Genomic DNA, 21,721 nt, shown 5'->3' with positions numbered 1-21,721 from the left:
TATATACTTTAGTGACCGCAGTGGGAACTGCTCGAGGAAAGAGCTGGGTATGCACTCGTAGGCGTGGCTGCGAGCGCTCCTGGCCCGTGCAGTTTCGCCCATTTGGGCACCCCAAACTCAGTGCACTGCAGCCGAGAGAATCACAATTTGAGGAATCTAAAAACTGATGCGGATATTATGGTCAGCTATAATAAGAGGCATTACTGTAACTGGTAAAAAGTTAAATATTATATATTAATTTACAAGCTTGCGGGTTAAATAAATATCGTAGCTGTATTTAATCTATTTAAAAAATTGCCACATTCAGTGAAACACTCTGTAGGCCATCACTTTTGGACTAATTATAGCTTGTAGAGTACTTTCTGGAAGATAAATTAGGATTGGCATATATACTTTGCAACTGAAATCTCTCACATTCACCAGCTGAATTAATTTTTTTATTTTTTTTTTGTTTCTGCAATACACACTTTACTTATTTTCTTCTTCAGTGACTACTAAAAATTTCACATTTCAGTAAAAACCAGTTCAGCTGCAAATGTCGGTGCACATACTACGACGCATTTCGCTAGTGATTACTTCTCTGTCGCAAGCGATCAACCTGTGCCAGCTCGCCCCGCTACCCATGCTTCTGGCCGAAAACCTCAACTGCAGCCATGGAATCAGCATTCTTGAATATGCATGACATCTGTGGTCATGTTGTCCAGGTGGTGATGTACGTGATTTGTGTGCATCTGGGAGAGACAATATGAAGTTAAATTTTTTTGGGCTACACACATGTGTGTACGACCTAAAGTGAGAGTTGAGAGTGCACTCAAGTGTCCACATATAGTTTTTAAATGCACCAGAGCATCAAATGCAACAAAACACATTGCTGCAGAGTTTTTCATAGGACCGCAAAAAAAAAAAGTAACAGCCAGGAAACATAGCAGATGAATGTTTTGAGTGAAAAAAAATTGTGCACTGTTGCCTGCAGTTTTTTTTATTATTATGAATTGTGCGCCATATCCTTTTCTGTAATTAGCAAGGCTGTGTGCTATGCCAACTATATATATAGCTCAAATTTTGATTCCGCTTCTGAGCAGCTGTCTGTGGAAGGGTTTTAGCAGCTAAGAGGGAGCATGCCTGGAGCGTGCGAAGGTGCGGTACGCGCGCTCCTCTTCGCTGTTATCGCGGTGGCCACATTAATCCCATAGGATCATCGCCTATTGAAATCTCGAAATTGTGTATCTTAAGGTGCAGGTGACAAGAATAAAGCGGATGGTAGAAACAAAACCGTCGGAGCCAACGCGCGCAACTGCATCTCGTGTGCCGTCTGCCGCGGCATAGTTTCGTTTTCGCGCGTTAGGGTCGTTCGCGCTGGCATCACAGCGGCGATGTAACTGTGCCAACAGCCGCACCAAAAATCACCTATTCAGTAAGCGCGCTCACTTTGGCGTGGGGGCTTCCCGCCAGAAGTCGCCTAACACAGCGGCGGACAAGCGCCGATAGAGTGTATAGTTTCGCTTTTTCTACCCGGCACTGACATTGCACACGCATTGAACAAATGCCGGAACGGTGTAAACTATCACCGCGAGGCGACTTCCGCGGCATGCGATGCGGAAATGATGCAACAATTGCATTATGTAACGGATACAGGCGATCGAGTTTCAATTACGTATACATGGGTTTCGATCTATGGCAGCTGGACTGGCTCATGAAAACGTAGCACTGCTTAAAATTCAGCAACCGCGAACGTAACAGCGGGGTTCTACTCGAGGTTTGTTTTGCAGAAAAAAAAAATCAATCCTTCCACTTTTCATTGTGAGGACTATAGGAGCGCCAGCTGCGGAACAACATATCACGCGTACTTCCATCTCGTATCGATATCACCGTTTCGCTGTACCGCACTCAAGCACCACGATCAGTGCTTTTAGTGGCAAAACCTATTGTGCTCGACCTTTCCTCAAACACACGCACACGGTGAACTCTCGTTGTTTCGTGCTCGCTTTCTTAGCTCAAACTTTTGGTCAAATTCTATTCGAACTGACTCCTGAGGGTGCCAGGAGTGGACACGTGTGCGGCACGGTGGTTTTGTAGCCGCGTGCTGTTCTCTTTGAGCAGTCTTATATTTATGTTTGTTGCGAGTAAACTTTTGAGATTTGCGCCAAGACTTTTGAAGATGAAGGCAAGGACCATCACGTTTAGAGCCAAATTGTGTGCGCGCCATGAAAATGATATATATCGTTGCAGCGCCAATCGCCAATGGTCGGGCATATCTCGAAGTCTCAATACTTCAAACTGTTAAGGGACTGAAAATTTGTTCAAATCATGCCGATTTGAAATTAAAGGTAAGGGGACCGAAAATAGAGTTCGGAATAAAGAGAGCCCGACCAGAGGGTTTAATGCATTCACTGGTCTTGTCATTCTTATGCGACCGTTCATCAGCACTGGCAGCATTAGCGGCGCCTCATAGATGCCACTCGATCGGCCTCGCATGTTCTAAAATAAACTGGCCCCACGTCGTGACAGGAGCACAGGGAAAAAAAAAAAAGAACTATAGTGAAGCAGCCGCAAAGACCACAACCCACACCAAGCAACGCGCGCATAGTCCATGTAATGACCCTTCATAGACTGTCGGTCCGGGGGCTGTCGAAAGCACGACGGCCACGTGCAGCACGCTGCATTGCCATGCTTCATCATCGGTCAGGACAGGTAAGCTGTACGGCCGTTGAATAAGCGTGTACTACCGGCAGTTTTGTCGCACTGAAATACGAGATTTTGACGGGACCGAAGTACCTTTTTGTAAATAGCGCAGATTTGAATGAAGCGATTTTTGTGTGTGTACAGTACACACCCTACATACCTCTCGGGCAATAATGGCCCTTAGCAGCTAAGCAAGGTTAGAGCAAGAAAAAAATTAAATCTGACATTAACAAGTGATGCAAATTCAATAAGGCACTGTTCTGTTCGAGGAAAGATAGGTCAGAAATGGTAAGAGAAGACTGTAAATCGAATTTGCCAAATAACGTTTTAATCATTTAGGGCCCTTTGTTAACAGGTAAAGACCAACATTACCCAGTTTGTGCACCCAAAGCATCATCATGAAAACTGGGCGAAACCCAATTCCTGCTCAAAAAGTGTCTTCAAGAGAAATGTAGTTTGCAGCAGACTGAAGCTACCGTATTGAAATTGGCAGATGTCTTGAACCTGAAAACAATGAACTAGCCATGTGATCTTTTCCAGGTCGTGTTGCATGGCATGAATTACCGTGGAAGAGTTTTCTTTATGCTCTTTCAGAGTGCAGTTTCGGGAGATACCAATTTCACTAACTGCCAGCGAGAGCCAAGCGCTACAGAATCTGCCTCATTTGCAGTGGGTTGGAACCCCAGTAGTGCTAGGATGGTTGCCTAGCCTTTTTGAAATACCAACAAAGACCATTCAGTTAAAAGCACCCAGATTACAATATTCAGCACTATTTCCTAGCACTGTCAGTGCTGTATGAGGTGGTGGTATAGGCAGAAGCATCCCACATCAAGGGATGGTCCCTCCTATGCATTGAAAGTACACATGCAGCGCCCACGAATATTCATTATCTGATCTACATTTTCACTGGGCTTCAGTACCCTTCTAGCAGTAGTCTCAGAGCAGCTTGTCAGTGAAATTTCTTTTCCTCATTAACTTTGTGCAGCATTTTCTGCTGCAGGGGCATAAACAGAAAGGCAATATGCGGCTCTGCAGAGGAAACAATGTGGAGGCTGGGTATGGTCTCAACCGACTGTTTTGAAACATGATTTTTCTATAGGGCCAGCCAAGTTGTTAGTAATCTATTCATATGCTTCATTAATCACCGACAAGGCATGTTGGTAGGAATACTTTATTTGGCACAGCAGTTCTGGCAGCAATGGGTATATTGTCATTCTGCTTGTAGGCCAAGGTGCAGACTTGTGAGCACGTTCTTGAGCCAGTAGCCTGGAACGATGAATAGGTGCCTTGGACCAGAGAATGCTGCGTCATGCAAGGTCGGTTGCTGCAGTCCCTCCCCTAGTGTCAGCCATATGCAGGGTTGGATGCCATGAAAAGAGAAAACAAAAGTGGGCAAGCTCAGAAAAGTAAAATGCAACTAATAAACCACTAAGAGAAACCCACAAACAAATGCTCAAAAAAAAAAAATGGAATGCATGCAAGAGAGAAAAAGATAAGGACATCTCCCAATTGTGTTCAGGAAAGTAAAAAGAGCGCTAAATTCTACACAAACCACACAGAAAGATGGACAGGACGGGCGCTGCTGTCTTTCTGTGTGGTTTGTGTACAATTTAGGGCTGTTTTTAATTTCCTGAACACAATGTCACACCAACTAGCCCAGCAAAAGGTACTGTTAAACATCTGCCAACAGACTATCGCAGCAGCCTACGCACTCCTTAGTGGCCTTGTGCATGGACATTTGAAAGATCTTCAAAAAAGGATAAAAGCAACATTGTTGAAGATGTGCTGGAAGAACCACACACAAAAAGAAGTGTGCACAAAGCTCAAGAGAGAATGAAAATAGTCAAGACAAACAACAAAAGGGTTTCACTGGGTCAGACCAGTACTAATTAAGAGAATCAAATTATCAGGTTTCAAATCTTGGCAGTTAAGCTTCGCCAGTCCACAACACTGACGCATTTCCTTTTGCGGCTTCCGACGCTGGCACACAGGAGGTCAAAAGCTCCATATGCTAAACCCAAAACCTTAAAATGGGGGGGGGGGACACCAAATTTTTGGTTGGCGTCTTTGTTTCAAATATTGCATTGCCCCAGGGCACATATACATGACACATGCTGCACGATTCATATATGCACTATAAATAATTTATTACCGTGTTACTTACCCAATCAACCACGGATATCCGTAGTACGTACGATTAAGATCCGAATCTCCAGTGCCAGGTGGGGATGTCCGTAGGGCATGCCTACGGACGTCCATATCCGGACATACGCATCGGAGATTCGGAGTATGTCCGAAGGACGTTCGTTATCGGATGGCTGGCGGATATCCGCGGACGGATGTCCGACGGGTATCCGTGAATATGCCTGTAGGGATCTGAACTTATGACATCACATACATATTTCGTTTTTCCTCGCAGAAAAAAAATTAAAAGAATTTCTATTTTGCAAACGACAAATTCAGCCGATCAAATTTTTATACCGGCAATTAGTTGCATATTCGGATTAATCAGTTATCACTCGAATATGGCGCTGATATGAAAGAACCTGAATTAAACTAATTGCGTGACTTTCTGCGATCAATGCCCTTTCCTCTGCCAGCATTCCGCCGAGGTAACCGAGGCATGCTGCCTTCCGTGAAAACGAAACTCCTACCAGGAGCCGCGGCAGAACGACAGGCCTTAAAGTCGATCCAATCCAATCCGTCAGCCACCAGTTCCGGCGCGGGCTGCACGGTGCACAACAGTGTATTTTTTCGTGGCATTGTGCTTCTTTTGATCTTTATTTTTGCTACAGTATGCGGTTTGTTTGTTCTGCGGTTGCTTGGCTGTGCTATAAATGTGATCAATCACCTATGCGCTCGACAAGACCTACCTCTGCACCTGAAGCTGTCGTGAAATAGCCCCGACGTCGTACTGCACCCTACTCTTTGTTTCCTCGGATGAAAGAAGCGGCGTGTTATAACTTGCAAGTAAGTAAATGTGCTTGAAGATTGCTTTGATGATGTTGCCGTGTTTGCCCGCGTTCGCGAGCCTGTCGCGAAGCTCCGTAAGCCAGTGCATCGCGCTTCTCTCGTTCTACACTACGAAAAAAATTGAGAAGAGGTGTACACATGCATGGTGTGAATCTTAAGGCAGTTAGTTGTACGTAAGTTCTTAACAGCGATAAAACAGAACGCACGAAAAGGACAATGTCGGGGCTGTGTGTGTTTTGCAGTGATTCGCGACTGATTTCTTATTTTCTTAGTGTCTTTGCGGTGTGTATGTGACCCGCCTGCGGAGTGTATTGGTGCCTAAATTATGGTATGCCATGGAAAGTGCAGGTAGGTTGAAAATGAATAAAGCTTATCGACTTGTTTCAACATTAGGCTTGTCAAATGGATGTTTCCAACCATCTACAGCGCAGTAATTTGCGCTGTGCAGTAGCATTGTTTAGAAAACTGAAGTGTTCTGTTAAATTTCCGAACTTCAATCACACGTTATTCACCTATTATCGCTGCGTACTAACTGCAATGAGGCCATGCAGTGCATTGGTGTAGCTTTGTCAAACATGTTCATGCTCACAGGGCTCAGTGCTGAGCAAGGTAGCAGGTCCATATATGGCACACCTAGAGATACATATCCCTGGATTGTGAGCAGACCTCTCTTCCTTACTGCTGTGGAGCTGTGGATCATCAGATTTGTTGTTAGTGCCGGCTCGGTGCTTCATCAGCGAACCTAATGAGCGGGCTTGTTTCAACAAAGCCATGTTTTGCTGCATCATGACGTCTATGTTATGTTGACAAAGTGCAGTGCAGGTTGCTCTCTCATATTTTGTTTCCTTGGCCATGCAGTATGGATGTGACTGACCTATGACCTATACTACATGAGAGTACAGCAGCAGCTTACAGGTAAGTTTCAGGCAAATTACAGGCAAATTTCTTCCTCTCATATGATTGATACTTTCTTTTTCTTTGCTCTGTGCAGTGGAGGGCATCTGGCTATAGTGCAGTGTACTTGTACAGTGGTGGATAAAAGTTTTCGGGAAGCGAGTTCTTGGGAAAAATTTCTGTACTGTGCTGTTAGCCAGAGCAGTTTAATGAGGAGAGATAGATGTTCGAACTTATTCAACAAGTTTCAGCTGACTGCCTAGTGAGGCAATGTAAAAATAAATATTTTTCTGGAAATCCACATCCCACAAACTTTTCTCTACTGAGCCTTGTGTTAACCACTAAGTCATCAGGTAGCTTGCAGGTGTGTGCTAAGGATGCTGGATGCTGTGTTAAGGTGTGCTGGAGAAACTATGGGTCAAAATTACGCAGTTCTCTTGATATTGTCTTTCATTAATGTTTTTACTTACAGTATCTCGCACTTAAATATTTGCTTAACCTTTCAGTAAAAGTATTCTATTTGTGTTTTGGTTTGTTTTTCAGAGCATCCCTTTTTTGGACCAAGTTCAACCATGAGAGTACTGCCTGCACGCAGTAACCTTTCCTATTGCATGAAACTTCTGCCGGTATGACGTGAATAGCCTGTTGTGTTACTGTTCTGGTATAGCAGGTTGCAATACGGAGCAGCAGTCTACATGTAAGTTCGTAGTGTTAAAATTTCCAACTCCCCAAATGCATTTTTCACTTTTTCCTTTGCAGCGTGTATGTGGACAGCTCGTGCAATTGATTGTTGCAAATGTGCAACATCGTAGTGTCAACAGGTATGTATTAGTTGCTGTGTAAGTGCATGTTGCCCACTCAGAACCTGTCCACTTGTTCCCTCAGGGTTGCTGCACGGACGTCACCAGCCCATTCAGAGCAACCGTGTTGTAGCTTGCGCTACAGAGCATTGGTCTACATGTAAGTTCGAAGTGTGTTGAAATTATCAGCTCCCCTCATGCACTCTTCATCTTTTCCTTTGCAGCAGGTGTATGGATGGTTCGTGCAATTGATGGTTGCGAATGTGTGACATAGTCAGCAGGTATGTTATAGCTATAGTATTTTTTATTATGATCTTCAGTGGCAGTATTTTGAATTGCAAAAATCATGTATTCTTTCAGTGACAGTATTTTTGTTTGTTTTCTTGGGAAAAACTTTTTTCCAACAGATTCAACATGAGAATACAACCTGCATACAGTAACCCGTCCTATTGCATGGGACCTCTTCCAGCATCAAGCGTGAAGAATGCCTCTTGAAGGTTGAAAGCATGCATTAATGCCTTTAATAAAATTGTTTGATTTTAAGACAACTTGCTTTGTGTTTGGTTGCTTCCTATAGGCATATGCATTTGACGTATGATGAGGCCTGTGCCTGATATAGAGCACTGTGGGCTTGTATATAAACTCATTTAGTATATGAAAGTTATATTAGTGGCTGCAGTCACCGAGGCCTGCAACATGCCAATGTCCTCTTTAGATCCGCGGCGGATATCCGCGGATATCCGTATCGGATGTCCGTGGGAGATCTTTCCAGTTACAAATGTACCTCCGTCGGACGTCCCTCGGAGATCCGTCGGAGGTCGGCGGATCTCCCACGGATATCCGTACATCCGTTAAGGGACGTACATCGTACGTCCGCTGGACGTACAGTGGTTGATTGGGTATACTGAGCGGTTTCGCTTTCTGAGCGCCGGGGTGTGTTATGACGTCACTCCCAAGGAAGAGCAGCAACCCTGGTCACGCGGGCTCCAAAAGTAGACAAAGGGACTGCGGCGTCGTCTGCTCTCGTACACATGCTGTGCATAGCAGGGCATTTTGAATTGCCGGCCGGTACTATGACATGCTTAGCAAAGCCAAGCGGGTGAGGGGCAACGTCGAGTTCTGAAACCAAGCAGCTCACTTGGGACGATCTCAAGTCGGAATACGCGATTTCAGCGTTGTATTTAGCTTTGGAACACTCCGCCCATTCCAAAAGGATAAAAGGGTGCAACAATTTCTGGGAGTCTTTTTGGTGATCTCACGAGTATATTGTGCATTCATAAGCAGATAAAATTTGTTTTGTACAATGTATTTTTAAAATAAATATTTGCTTTCCTTGTGCTTTGCTGCGTATGAAATTAGAGCTAGTTCTCAGCAATGTTGCTGTTCCCGTTGCAGCTTGGATAAGCCTTTGTGATCTAGATGCCAACTGAAAGCAGCATCTGCTTGCATTTGATGAAATGCTCACAGTGCAGTGCATTGCTGCTATCCACATTGCACATAAAATAAGAATCTAATCCCACTCAAACAAATATCTTTTTGCGTGCTTTACATAGTCGAGTTTCCTTGCGGTGTGGACGGAATAACAAAAATCTGCAGACAAAAAGACTAAAATGTAGCCGTTAAATGCATTCCCGAGTTAAATATGCTATCTAGGCGAGCTGAAGCATTCAACAAAGAAAATTAAAACTGGGCGTCCAGCAAGCTACTAATTTTGAATTCCCAACGGCCGAAGCGAGAAACATAGTGTCGATAATAATGGACAGTATACATGATCAATTCACAGAAAAAAATTAATGAAGCCGCAAAAGCTGCATTGCAAGAGATTTGCTTCCCCTGTTTGAGAAAGCCCCTTTTACGAAGTCCATCTCTTTATTATAGGTGGCTACCCTTTTCTTTATTCTTCCCAGCATTTGATGTTCTCTACCAAGTGCGTGTCAACATCAAATTTTTCATTTTGAAGCAGACAATAGTAATAAAATTCACAGCAAATACAACTGAATATTCTAGAGTAGTTCAGATATCAATACAGATAGTTAAAATTACAATACAAACATGTTTCCTCAAAATGCAGCAATAAAACTGACTATTCCACACCAATATTTTACTTCTCATAATTTATCACATCCTAATGCTTACCGAGCATTTCAATGAATGAGGGGAAATCATGTAGAATGGTAAAATTTGCCTAAAGCATAACTGTGTGCAGGGAAAAACCTGACAGCTTGAATTTGCAAGCTGGCAAGTGGAGGTGCTCTTGCCACAGTTCGCACTGAAAAGGCGTATGACGTGATGTGGCACACTGCTGAGAAACAAAAGATTACACAAAAAATCAATGAACAGCAGCTTAAGCTACAACGTGAGTGAGAGCTTTAACAAGACTGTCTTCCACGCTGCCTCGTGACACCTAGAGACAGCTCCAACCGTGGAATGCTGTCCCGGATGCATCATTCTTGACGGGACATGGCCCGCTTAACTCTTGTGTATGGGTTTAACCACACTGGAATCCCTAGCCATAACGGGCCCACAAATGCTGGCACATTTCAATTCAAAATCTGTGCAGCAATTTCGGCAGCTGTTTTCCTTCTCACCAGACGAAAAGTGCCTCAGTGACCTGGGCTCTTAGATTTGGAAGTTTCTTAAAATTATGCTCACAAGTTCCTGCTCTCTTTTAATGGTTCATAAGAGTGGTGGTCATATGTGCTTTTACAGAAGAAACAAAGAGCACCACTTTGAGAAAATGCTGGAAAATTATCTAAACAAAACACTCCGCATGCTTTCAGGGGATTCATAAACTGCCCATTGTACTGCCAGAGATTATTTCAGGCTTTCAAAGGATGGTTTTTCCATCAGTGAAAAGTACTGCCGTTTCCTGCCTTTCCAATGAAGGCGCCCTATGCTCACACTGGCATCCCTTTCGACAGCAGCAATGCCATGGGAGAAGCACCAAGAGATTTCCATAAAAAATATCAGCTTCCTATGACCTTATCACAGCTCGAACCATACAGAAACTAGCCTGTTTGTTTCTGCAATGGCCTACAAGATTGACGAGGCCTGAGAGCAAGATTTTCAGTTTGATTTTGATGCCACGCTAGGGTGGCGTGGCTCCTCGCATGAGTACACTGAAAGTGCATGAATTCTTTACATTGCTATGACTACGGCTTATTCCACAGAAAGTACTTTTGAATGCAGCTATGTCTATCCATATGCACCAGCCCAAGTTAACTGTCGAGTCCGGGAACCTGTTCAGAATGAACCAGTATATACAATGCTCACATCATGGACGACAAGAAAAAGACACCCAAAACAGACAGGCTGCCATGCCTCATGCATGTTAGAAGCAAAAATATGCCACGCCAATGTGAACAGACCGTGTGCTGGGCACTCGCAGTACCGTTGAAACTTGTGGCAGACCACTGCGTTAATTTCAGTCAGTCCTTTTTTCCAACTTGGCCACTTTCTTGATCGTATTCCTCCCAATTCACTCATTTTTACAGGTAAAGAAAATTCCCCTGATGGTTCAAGGTTGCTACACACCCTGTAAAGCCATCACAGCCCTTCAGAGAAATATAGTAGAACCTTGCTATTCTGTTCTTGGTTCGTGTAATCTGCCGTATAACAAACCCAAAAATTATGCAAGTTACACTATATTTCTTCACAATATAAATCCTGGATAACTTTCTGAAACGATTCCCCGGTGTACATGTCCATAATTTCGTCAAATTCTGACGGCATGGTGCATTCATTGACTAAGAGGAAATGCCAGCCAAGCTAGTCATCATTTTTCGATACTTTGCCCAAATGCACCTGAGCACTGCGGAGAAGGCTAGAAAAAAAGCAAGGAGACAAAGCATCCTAAGAGCAGCGGTGGCTCCTCCACACTACACAAATGCAATGGGACAAAGTATCTGAAAATGCAAAGGAATAGTTGATGGACTGGATGTGCCATGAAGCTCCAGCCCCATGAAAAACGAAAATATAGAAAGAACTTGCAAGCGCTAGAAAAAGAGCTTTCCAAAATTTGTGCCAGCACACACACACACACACACAAAACTTTTAATGAAGTGAAAGTGCCAATAAATGCCAGGGATTAGGAAATGGCGCAAAACCTGGACATGGAGGCAATCACGTGCAGACCAGCAATCAAATTTTTCGAAGCTCCTAATTCAAGCTTCTTGCATAAAACAGCACTTGCAACATCCAAGAGAAAAATAACAAAAGGAGACAAAGAAAGGGGGGAGGGGGGGAAGGTGGCAAAAAAATTTGCAGACACCATCACGTCAGGATTTAGCATTAATTGAAAAGCAGAGTGCAATCACCTTGAAATCAGTGGGTGGCCAAGCGGCTGCCTAGGGAATTTCTCAGTGCCCTTAAGTCCTTACGCAAACGATACACACCAGCCAGCTTGCCATATGTGACAATGCCCATGGGAAAAATGAATATTACACACCACACAGCATGTGCAGAGGAGGGAATGGCCACGAGCATTTTGGAGCAGTCTTTGTCGCAAGCCAAAATTCCATAGGAGCAGTTTTCCAGTTTTGTAGCCAGTGACCAATACTGAGAGAAGGTAAAGATACGTATATGCCAAAGTTTAAAAAACTACTGGCTGCACAGTTTTTTTAAAATGCATATTATTTAAAAGGAAAGTTCATGAGTGCTTTAATGCATACGCCACAGACATAATAAGACATGTTGCTGACATGCCTAGCCTACTTGCAGCTGCTTGACGCATCTGGAAAGAGAGAACTCTTCCCTCCCATTGTAAGGAAAGGGGGGTGCCAGCCTGTCCCCACCACACCCGAGGCTCGTCACTAACCTGTTTGCAGGTGCAGGTGTACGAGCAGCCACGACCCTAGCCATGCAGACGTGCCACTGCTATAGCTACTGCTTATCGCTGTCACATGACTTGGCCTTTCTGCAGCAGATTTCAGTTTTCCTCCATGCGCCGCACCTATCATTGCTGCGTTGCCGGCTGATCTGCGCCACTGTGCAGCTGTGGTCCGGCCCCTTCTCATTGCGTTCTCATATTACCAACGCTGTCATGGATAGCGTGCTTCCCAAATTAAATAAGCTGCAGTATGTCACATCAGGGCGAAGCTCTCAGTATTGACAGCCACGCTGCCTGTGAAGGGCTCTTTGCAGATGTTCTGCAGCAGGATGGCAGTGTCATCATCATCATCAGCCTGACTACGCCCACTGCAGGGCAAAGGCCTCTCCCATGTCTCTCCAATTAACCCTGTCCTTTGCCAGCTGTGGCCGTATCCCGGCAAACTGCTTAATCTTATCCGCCCATGTACCTTTCTGCCGCCCCCTGCTATGCTTGCCTTCTTTAAGGACCCTTAAGGACCAGTGGTTATTTTGCCTTAGGATTACATACCCTGCTCAAGCCACATTCGAGGCTGAACGGTAGCTATGCAGTTAAAAGGTTTCGTGTGCACATTTTAAAAAATTGATCAGGAATCATTTTTTATCAGGTAAGTGGATATATTCAGGCCGCTTTCAGTTTGGGCATATTGCCGCTTTGCACATAGTTTTTCTGCAGTGCTACGAGGTACACCTTAATGAGGTTTCATTGTACTTATGACTAGTAAGGTTGCTGAATTTGATGCGCTTCAATGTGAAATCTGAACTGACTGATACACCTCCTGCAGTGAGGCCCATGACCCAAGTGTAAAAGTGAAGTTCTGATCTACTGCTATGCGATGCATTCAGAACAGGTGCTGCCCTCGATGGCCTCACAGATAACTTTGACAACAATGGGAACACAGAGATCAAAGTTTGCTCTCCACCATTGGTGCCATGTTTGCTGCTGGTCTAATGTCATTTTCCACAGTGGCCCACTCACAACTCACCTCAATCCTGACCGCGGTGCCAAACCAGCAAACAACCTATAAGTGGTACTGTGCGGATGGATCTTATGGGCATGCCACTGCTCTAATTACATCACACCAATTTCTCTCACTCCCATGGCGACATTCCGAGCAAAGGTGGGGGAAGGAGGAAGTTGGAGCACCACAAAAGCCAAATGTACAACAGGGACACAATGCAGTGGCCTCGCTCAAAGCTCTTGCCCAGAGCTCAAACAGCACAGGCATGTCTGGCTGAGCTTACAACTTTTGTCACACCCAAGTTGACAGCTCACCAGCCACATATACCGCAACAATCACACACGCCAACAGTGCAAGATCTGGCGATATGATGTTAAGCCATCTGTGCTTTAACCAACCCGAAATTCTTACCACTCAGTCCAGTAGATGACTTCGGTTCTCTCCGGCGATACACCCAGCCATTACTGTTTCCAGCTATGGTAAATTATCATTTCAACCTCTCAGATTCCCTCATCAAGAGGCATGAGGGCAATTGATTACTGTTTGGTTCTTCGGACCAAGAGGCATTAAGGAATAACTACAATTTCTGGGTAAACACTCCCTGAAGGGGCCACAGAAAATCCTCCACCAAAGCTGCAAATTATACTGTCTGAACAGAAACTACTTTTTGTTGTTTATTTATCAGTTTATCTGTACCTCAACGCCCAAAGGCAGCATTGCATAAGGGGTGGGCTGACATGTAACCTCCTGCCACAGAATTTTTCACAAAAAGCAAACTGAAGAGCTAAACTGCCCATCCCCATCTTTGAGGCTTTTTTTCCTCTCATAATTCCTGCTGCACTGGAAGCCCTATGTTGGTGCTTGAACCTGAATGCCACACACCCATAGGTGTGCAGCATAGCGCCACGTAAGATCATGACAATGCCGCATTTGAGGTCAAGAGGTGCAAGTACACAAAACAGTAGGAACGAAACGAAAACACTAATGCTGTGTGAGTCATCCCTGTGCTCTATCTTTTGGCTGCCTCAAAAAGTGAAACTACAACAAATATCGACTTTTAACTTGTGGGGGGAAAAAAAGAGACAAACATAGAAGGAACAACACAAACAACGCCTCGTCCTTGTCTTTCCATGTGTTCTTCAAATATGGAAACTACTCCCTCGTTCAGCTACCTGTCCTACCTACATTCGCCTATGGCTTCTCGCCTCTGCTTGTCTCTAGGGGCACAAACGTTCCCGGTTTCACAGCAGGAGGCCCACTTTCAAAATTATAATTTGCTAGATCCGTAACAGCAGAGTTGCTTTGTTCACTATACGGGCAGGCTTTGTTCACCTGGTGTCTGCAGGTGAAAGCCACATTAAGAGTTAATGTTCCCACATTTTCTTTTGTTTTTTATTTCTACTTGACAGCCAGGGCGAAAAACTGCCACTCACCCGTGCAAAGCAAATGGCCACATAATCATCATTACCACAATGACCTGTCACACACTGCAACAGTGCCTTGTGAGCTTTATGCAACTCACAAGCTTCCAAAATATCAAAGGACATCAAGCACTTTGTCCACAATGTTCCCCTTCTTAAGGACTCTTTGCAGTATCACCTGTAATAAGCTCTTAATAAAAGAAAGCTTGCTTTTCCAGTAGCCTCATGCGCTCCATGCTAGTTAGCTACGTGGGTCCAATCACCTTCCCCGTGTAATACTGAAGCTCAGTGCAGGTGGCACAGCACTTGTTTTAAAATTCACAGGAGGTGGAGAGCTCACCTAGTGGCGCCTTAAAGCCTTTGCTGCTTCCGCATTCTATCGTCCCATTTTGTTCAGCCTCTGCGCCAGCAAGAGAACGCCGGACTCGATGCAGGAATCGGGAAGGTCCGTGCATACAAGTAAACTGCATTTCGGTTTTTCAAGTGTCGTTTTCTGAAATGGAAATAAATTTAAAAGAACATGTTTACGCGCTGCAGACACCAAAGCGTAATCGCTAATCTCGCCGCAATTAGTGCCCCTGTTTCGGAAAGCGGCTCGTATGGATAAACAGCAACACAACTGTAAAATGAACCATTAAATCAGTAATCTATAAACTTTCCTATTAGCGGGGGCACAAAAAACTCACCGCATAAAAGATTAGTTCAACTGGACTGCTGTCAAAAGTTTCCCGCCTTTTTTTCGGGCGCACGCTAACCATGCCTGTTTTACATGACCAAAAGTTACGTTGGGACGGGCTGACAAAAGGTACAACATACTCAGCGCATATTCTCTTCTGTTGAACTGCACTGAGCTTTTGAGCAGAACTCAGGATAAAACAGACGAGTCTCACCTTTAGGGCCTTTGTGTCCACTGCCGGGCAAGCGGGCTCAGTGCTAGTCCTGGGTGATCTGCAAACACAAAATATTCGGGCGCAAGGAAGTTCAAAATGAAATGCCGAATGCCATATAACGGGCAATCACTCAATACATACAGTACATACATACCAAAAGACAGGAAGAACAGAGAAATTGCTCACGGGCAACACGAGCGCGCGTAGCTCCCACCGTCCGTCCATTCTCCTACTGCAAGCAATGCTCGGCTCGGCTGTAGCTCGGCTCAAACATGACAAAAACAACAAAAAAATGGCCGGACGTGGCGTCATTTTTCAAACCGGATGCGACGTCACGGGTGAAAATAACGCTTGCGTTATTGCGACCGGGTCGCAGGAGACACTTCCATTGTTTCAGTGGTCAGCGAGATCGGCTGTCGAGTCAGTGGACGCGGCTTTAATCCTCGTAGCAGTTGCGGTGCAGGCGAAACAGAAGTTCGTGTGCTATGCAATGTAAGTGTGCGAGTGAAATAACGCCAAGGGGCAGAAATTTCTCCATTCTGTGGCTTTGGAGAAAAAGAAATTACGCAGTAACTGCCGCACTTCTCGGTGGACACCTCAACCGCGCCCTATGGGAAGGGAGGAAGATGGGAGCGAAAGAAGAAAGAGGTGTCTCCGGAATAATTTCGACCACCTGGGGATCCTTAACGTGCTATATCGCACAGCACACGGGGACCTTTTTCGTTTCGCCTCCATCGAAACGCCGCGATCGGGATGGAACCCGCGTGCAGCCGAACTATGCTATTCTGTTTTATGACCAATCCGAAAGTTATGTGGCAATAAAACTGTTCCTATGCAGTTGGTAATTTTGCAAATAGAAGTCCGCTAAAAGATATGCACTTTTACAACACACGAGACTTTCGATGACGGGTGATCCAGGCGGCCAACAGCTGCCATCTCTCTGTTCCGACATATCCATGGAAATGTTACAGCTCAGTGAAATAAAGAAAATTGTTCGAGAAAGCACTTGGAGTGGGAAATAGTTTCAGCTCCGAGACTGTTGTGCACACAGCAGCCATATTTGGTTAAGTTTCCCAGGTGAAAACGTAACTGGTCAGACTGGTTTAAGGAACAATTTCCCTGTCGATTCCAGTTGGCTGCAACTGGAACTCAGCTGGGAGCCAACTGGAAACAACTGCGAAACTGTTCCTTAAATCAGTTTGACCAGTTAAGATTTTCGCCTGACACTTACTGCTATGATAGAAACACGATAGAAAGGTCACCATGATCAAGAAGCTATTTTTTTTTTTGCTGCAGTTGTGCGAGCTTAGTGAAGTATAAATGGCTGATCAGATGTTTGCGTGGTATCCAAATTTTCCCATGCACAATTTCGCGACAAGTTTGCCAGCTCGAGCAGAATCCAGGTCACACACCCCCAAAAAAACCGATTAGAGAGTATACATGACAGCCACTTGGCCACTTCATGTGTTCTCAGACCAATTCAACGAATACAGTAGACTTGCGATTAAACTATTATAATTCGCACTTTCGGTTGATTCAAACAAATTTCAAAACTTCGGTTGTATTTACAATGCATTTTACAACCGCATAATTCATACCGCGGCTCCTATGCAATTCGCTAAGGGGGACGCGGCTTTCGGTATTTTTTTTTCATCTCTTATGAGCAAGTAACTGGTGCGCTCGCCAAGGGCTTCACGGCCCGCGACCACCTAATAGTGTCTTACAAAGAGATCTCACAACAGTATCCTCCAGCCGATACATCCTTAAACAAAAGCTATAGACAAAACAGTCGCGAAGAAATCTACCCCGTAAGGCGAGTATCTAGGCAGCAAATCGTAACGGAGAAAAAATCCATTGTTCGAGTGTTTCCCAGCAATGCACAGCCGCTGCTGTTCGCGATACAACTTTTTAGAGTACTTCCCGATCGATTTCAGCAATGAAACTTCGGGACAGCATAAAAAAACTAGCACAAGTTTAGCGCTTGCTGTTAAGCATAGTTTGGCGCCGGAATCGGTCCGGCGCGCATCTCATCCATGGCGAGACTGAGCGACCGTTGTTGTTGCGACTGAAGGAAAGATGAAAAGGAAAGTGCACGGGCCTTGCCAGGCCACAGCTGCGCCAGCTCAAGGTCAAACGCGCACCAAACGTGACCTTGGGAGTTGTGCGAAAAGTAGAGCTTTCGCTCTAAAAACAAGGCGTACAAGCGGACACAATCATCAATTTTGGGGAGACTTCAAGGTGCCGCTCTTTTTTGTCCGTCTCCAACGCTCCTGGTGCGCTTAAGAGCGGCGGCCGAGGTCGGACACACAAGGTTTGCGGCATCAAGTGTGCTGAAAACTAGGCCCCCCTATCTGAATAACCCGGACGCGGTCCGAGCGGCAGTACACGTGGTCACAGGCACTACGTCGCCGCTTAGTTTCGTTTTAAGAGTCTTGCTACTAGCCCGCGGTGAAAACGGCTATCGTCCGCGCATCAGTGAACCAAGAGCTGCGCGCCGTTCGCGACTCAAGAGTGAGCTATACGGCAGGCTCTCACAGATCATGAATGGCAGTTTGCCAATATCCCGAGAGAAAAGTATACAACAGCTGTACCTTACCGGTACTCACCTATGGGGCAAAAACGTTGAGGCTAACGAAAAGGGTTCAGCTTAGGACAACGCAGCGGGCTATGGAAAGAAAAATGATAGGTGTAACGTCAAGAGATCGGAAGCGGGCGGAGTGGGTGAGGGAACAAACGCGGGTTAATGACATCCCAGTCGAAATCAAGAGGAAGGAATGGGCAGGGCATGCAATGCAAAGGGAAAATAGTGCATTCCAAGAGAAGGCAAGCTTAGCAGGGGCGGGAGAAGGTTAGCTGGGCGGATGAAATTAAGAAGTTTGCAGGAATACAGTAGCTACTGCTGGCAAAGGACAGGGTTATTGGAGAGGCCTTTGCCCTGCAGTGGGCGTAGTCAGGCTGACGACGATGACGACATAATTGGAATTAGTGAGGCATAAGTGGGGTGGCATGGCCCCCAGGTGGGGAAACAACCTGGGCCCACGAAGCGAGAGCTGCATGTTGTGATTAGTCTGTGGTTGTCGGCAGTCCATTCCTTCCCTCTTCAGAGGGAGCTGGCAGTAGGGCGGTTGTTTTGTGCATCTCCCAGAGTTACTGTATACGCTACCTTTGGTAGCGTGTAAAATTTGGGCAAGAATGGTCGAATTCACTGTTGGTGACAAGCACCAAAAGGGAGAGAAGGGAATGAGTTTATAATGGATGGAGCAGGGTGGTTTGTGCTCTGTTGAGGTCAGGATGAGGGTCGCGCATTGATGGCTTTGTTGCGAAAGCAACAGTACTGGAGCCCAGCTCGGCACGTATGCTCGTGGCGATGCGGCAACCAAACAATCTTGCGCCATTGCCTAGCAACCAGAGTTACTACCCGAGCTACTCAGGTAAGTTCGGACAAGCATCGTGCCATCTGCGCGAAAGGCTGATCGGGGGGGGGGAGCAACATGGGTTGCAAAATCCCGACGGGTGGCTGGGATAGAAACAGCCACCTGGTAGTGCACTGGCGCATCGCTTAACCGCTGCGCTGGTAGTGGCATATGAGGACTCGCCGCCATCTATGAATCTTAAGTAGGAATTACGAATTCAGCATACATGGGAATTAACCCACTAAAGATATGCCACAACCCTAAGGTGGAGTTAAAGTGCCCCCTCCAATTAATTAATTCTACTCGCAGGTCTTCTCGGTTTAATGTTAAGCCCCTATCAAATTTTTTATAAGGTGTCCCGCCCTTCAGGTACAAATGCGCGTTCCCCTTGCAAATTCCATCCATGTGGTTCTTCCTGTGCGCTCATCACGAGCTGCTGTCACACGGGCACTCTCGAACGAGCTCCACATGGACGCTGCTACATGGTCCCACTTCGCGAATTGGCCTGCTATACGACAGGAGGCATTGCACGAACATGTGGTTGAGTAAATGGTCACAAACAAATGCGTTTGCAATGAGGTTAAAACATTTCCAATTAAAACTGCCATTGCCATGCCTGTGCTACAGAAGATACCATTACAAACACATGGCAAACACCACACCACAAAATGCAATGATTTTCAAGGATGCCCAAACACAGCGGCTTATCACTACTATTTTCAGCACATGCAGAGTGCAACTTTTATTGCAAAAGGATCGTTACCAATGAAATCACACAAGCTTAACTTTTATTCTAGGTCAACACGAGACATTGAGAATGTCATGAGCTTTATCTTTAGCAGTGTTCTCTGGACCATCACCCATGTCAGGTTCAAAGGCTTATCAAATCAACTAGAGACTGCCTTATACATTTTTGGCTTCCTGCTTCTTTAAAGGTGCCCTGCGACGTAGATAAAGCATGGGGTCTTTATTCTTTGTATGCAGAGTAAGGGACATTGTGAGTCCCGAACGCGCAATGAGATCACCGAAATCATAATATTTGATATTTTAATCTTCGCTAGAAATGCTTGTTTCGAGCCGATGGTGTCGCAACGCGGCGGCCATTTGCGGCAGCGGAAACGAGGCGGCATCCAGATAGGGCGCTGCCTTTCTCATTGGTTGGGCGTCCAGTTTGCATATTGTTCGTTTATACTTGCGAAATGAATCCAAAATATTATGTCTCTCAGTACTGAAAGCTTTTCGCATGCCACAAAAACTGGAAAGAAGCAGGGAAAGCGAATGAAAACTAACAAGAATACAGCTAGGGGCGACACTTTCCATTCCGCTTCAAACTACAGTGTACTAGTACACTGTACTTCAAACCTTCGTGGCAGCCAGCGCTGTTCAAAAAACCTTGGCTCAAACCAGAAAGCGCGCGCGTCGAGACCGGCCGTGACCATACCAAGACGGCAGCGAAAAAAAAAGCCAGTCGACAAGAAAGGCCGGACAGGAGACGGGAGTCGAGATTGGGGGGGGAGGAGGGCTACTGCCTACCGCTAAAGCCTTCCAGTCCGACTAAAAAAGAATCTTCGGGGAGCTTCCTTTGTTGTTTGTCACCCCTGCCCTGAGTACGGCGTCGCGTACATGGAGGAAAAAAAAAAAACTTTTTTTTCCTCCATGGTCGCGTACACGGGGGGGAAGACGCCGTCAAAATGAGCGGATGTCTACAGCCCCGACAAAGCAACAACTGCATGCACGCTTCCGCTGCGTGTGCGCCAGGCGCGGTTCTGATTGGTAGCGCCCAATCTCGGTACTGGGTGAGTGAAATGGGCGAGTGAAGTGCGTTTTCGTCTGAGCTTTTCATTTCGAATTTTCAGAGTGGAATAACTTTCGTTTGCATGCTCCGATTTCAATAATTCTTTTTGCTCTGGTCTCTGGAAAGCATGATGAATCTATTTAAAGATATTAACTGGTGCCGAGGAAATCATCGCGGTGCCCCTTTAAGCTTCCAGAAAGTACAGTAATGGTGCCTTGCAGAAGCCACGGATGGCCACAATACCTCTCAGATCTGCATTCAGATCATGTTTGATTGTAGCTGCAGTACTGATTTGACATCTTGCTTGGATCCAGCAGTGAAATTCACATTTTATTTTCACACACAGAAAGGTGGGCCGAAGTTTTCTTTCATGCCATTTTTTATCACTAACCATCCACGTGGACTTGTACAAGAAAAACTTAAAACCCAAGACAGCCCCATAACACATTCTTCCAATTAACCCAGCGATGTCCCAGCTACAGCCACCGTATTGCTGCAATCCTAATTTTTTTACTCCAATGATAGAGGCTATGCAGAACAGAAAGAATTCCAAAACCATTCTTTCTGAAATTTGCTGCAGCAAGACCTTTTTGGTAGCCATTCAAAGATGCAGCCTTCAGATAAGCGACTTTTTTCCAGTCTCTCGAGGTCCAAAATTAATGCCCATTTACTGCATTGGGAAAGTGGTGCATTAGCATACTTCTCAGTCACACCAGTTTCGAGGCTGATGGTCATGCAAACATATCAGCCTTCCACCCATATCGCTCCACTTGGTTTTGAAAAGTTGCACAGGAAAAGTTTCTAATTACTATTTGTGTGCAGATATATCCATAAAGCAAAGCATATTTAGTCTGCTCATAATATCGTGCACTTCTGATAATTCAAATATCACTCGTTCCTTGAAGTTTGAATTAATGAGTACTGTAAGACATTTTGCGGGGCTACGCAGGTTTCTGCGCAGTTTGCATCGCCTACTACCAGCATGCACTGTTAAAAAAGTGCACAGAATTTCAAAACCACAACAC

At 45.3% G+C, this 21,721-nt stretch overlaps 1 long non-coding RNA gene across 1 annotated transcript; it reads left to right on the top strand.

Moving 5' to 3' along the window:
• The first annotated feature begins 5,402 nt into the window (after positions 1-5,402).
• Positions 5,403-7,897, top strand: LOC149358415 (uncharacterized). Its single transcript, XR_016288673.1, has 6 exons — positions 5,403-5,652; positions 6,514-6,570; positions 7,093-7,370; positions 7,435-7,509; positions 7,574-7,630; positions 7,757-7,897. It is a non-coding gene; the product is annotated as an uncharacterized LOC149358415 (long non-coding RNA).
• Positions 7,898-21,721: the final 13,824 nt, after the last annotated feature.

The sequence above is a fragment of the Amblyomma mixtum genome, chromosome 2 (assembly GCF_055824585.1).
Source record: "Amblyomma mixtum isolate Tamu chromosome 2, ASM5582458v1, whole genome shotgun sequence".
Lineage (NCBI taxonomy): Eukaryota > Metazoa > Arthropoda > Arachnida > Ixodida > Ixodidae > Amblyomma > Amblyomma mixtum.
Note: the sequence above shows the minus strand (reverse complement) of the source record. Positions and strands in the feature narration are given on the sequence as shown.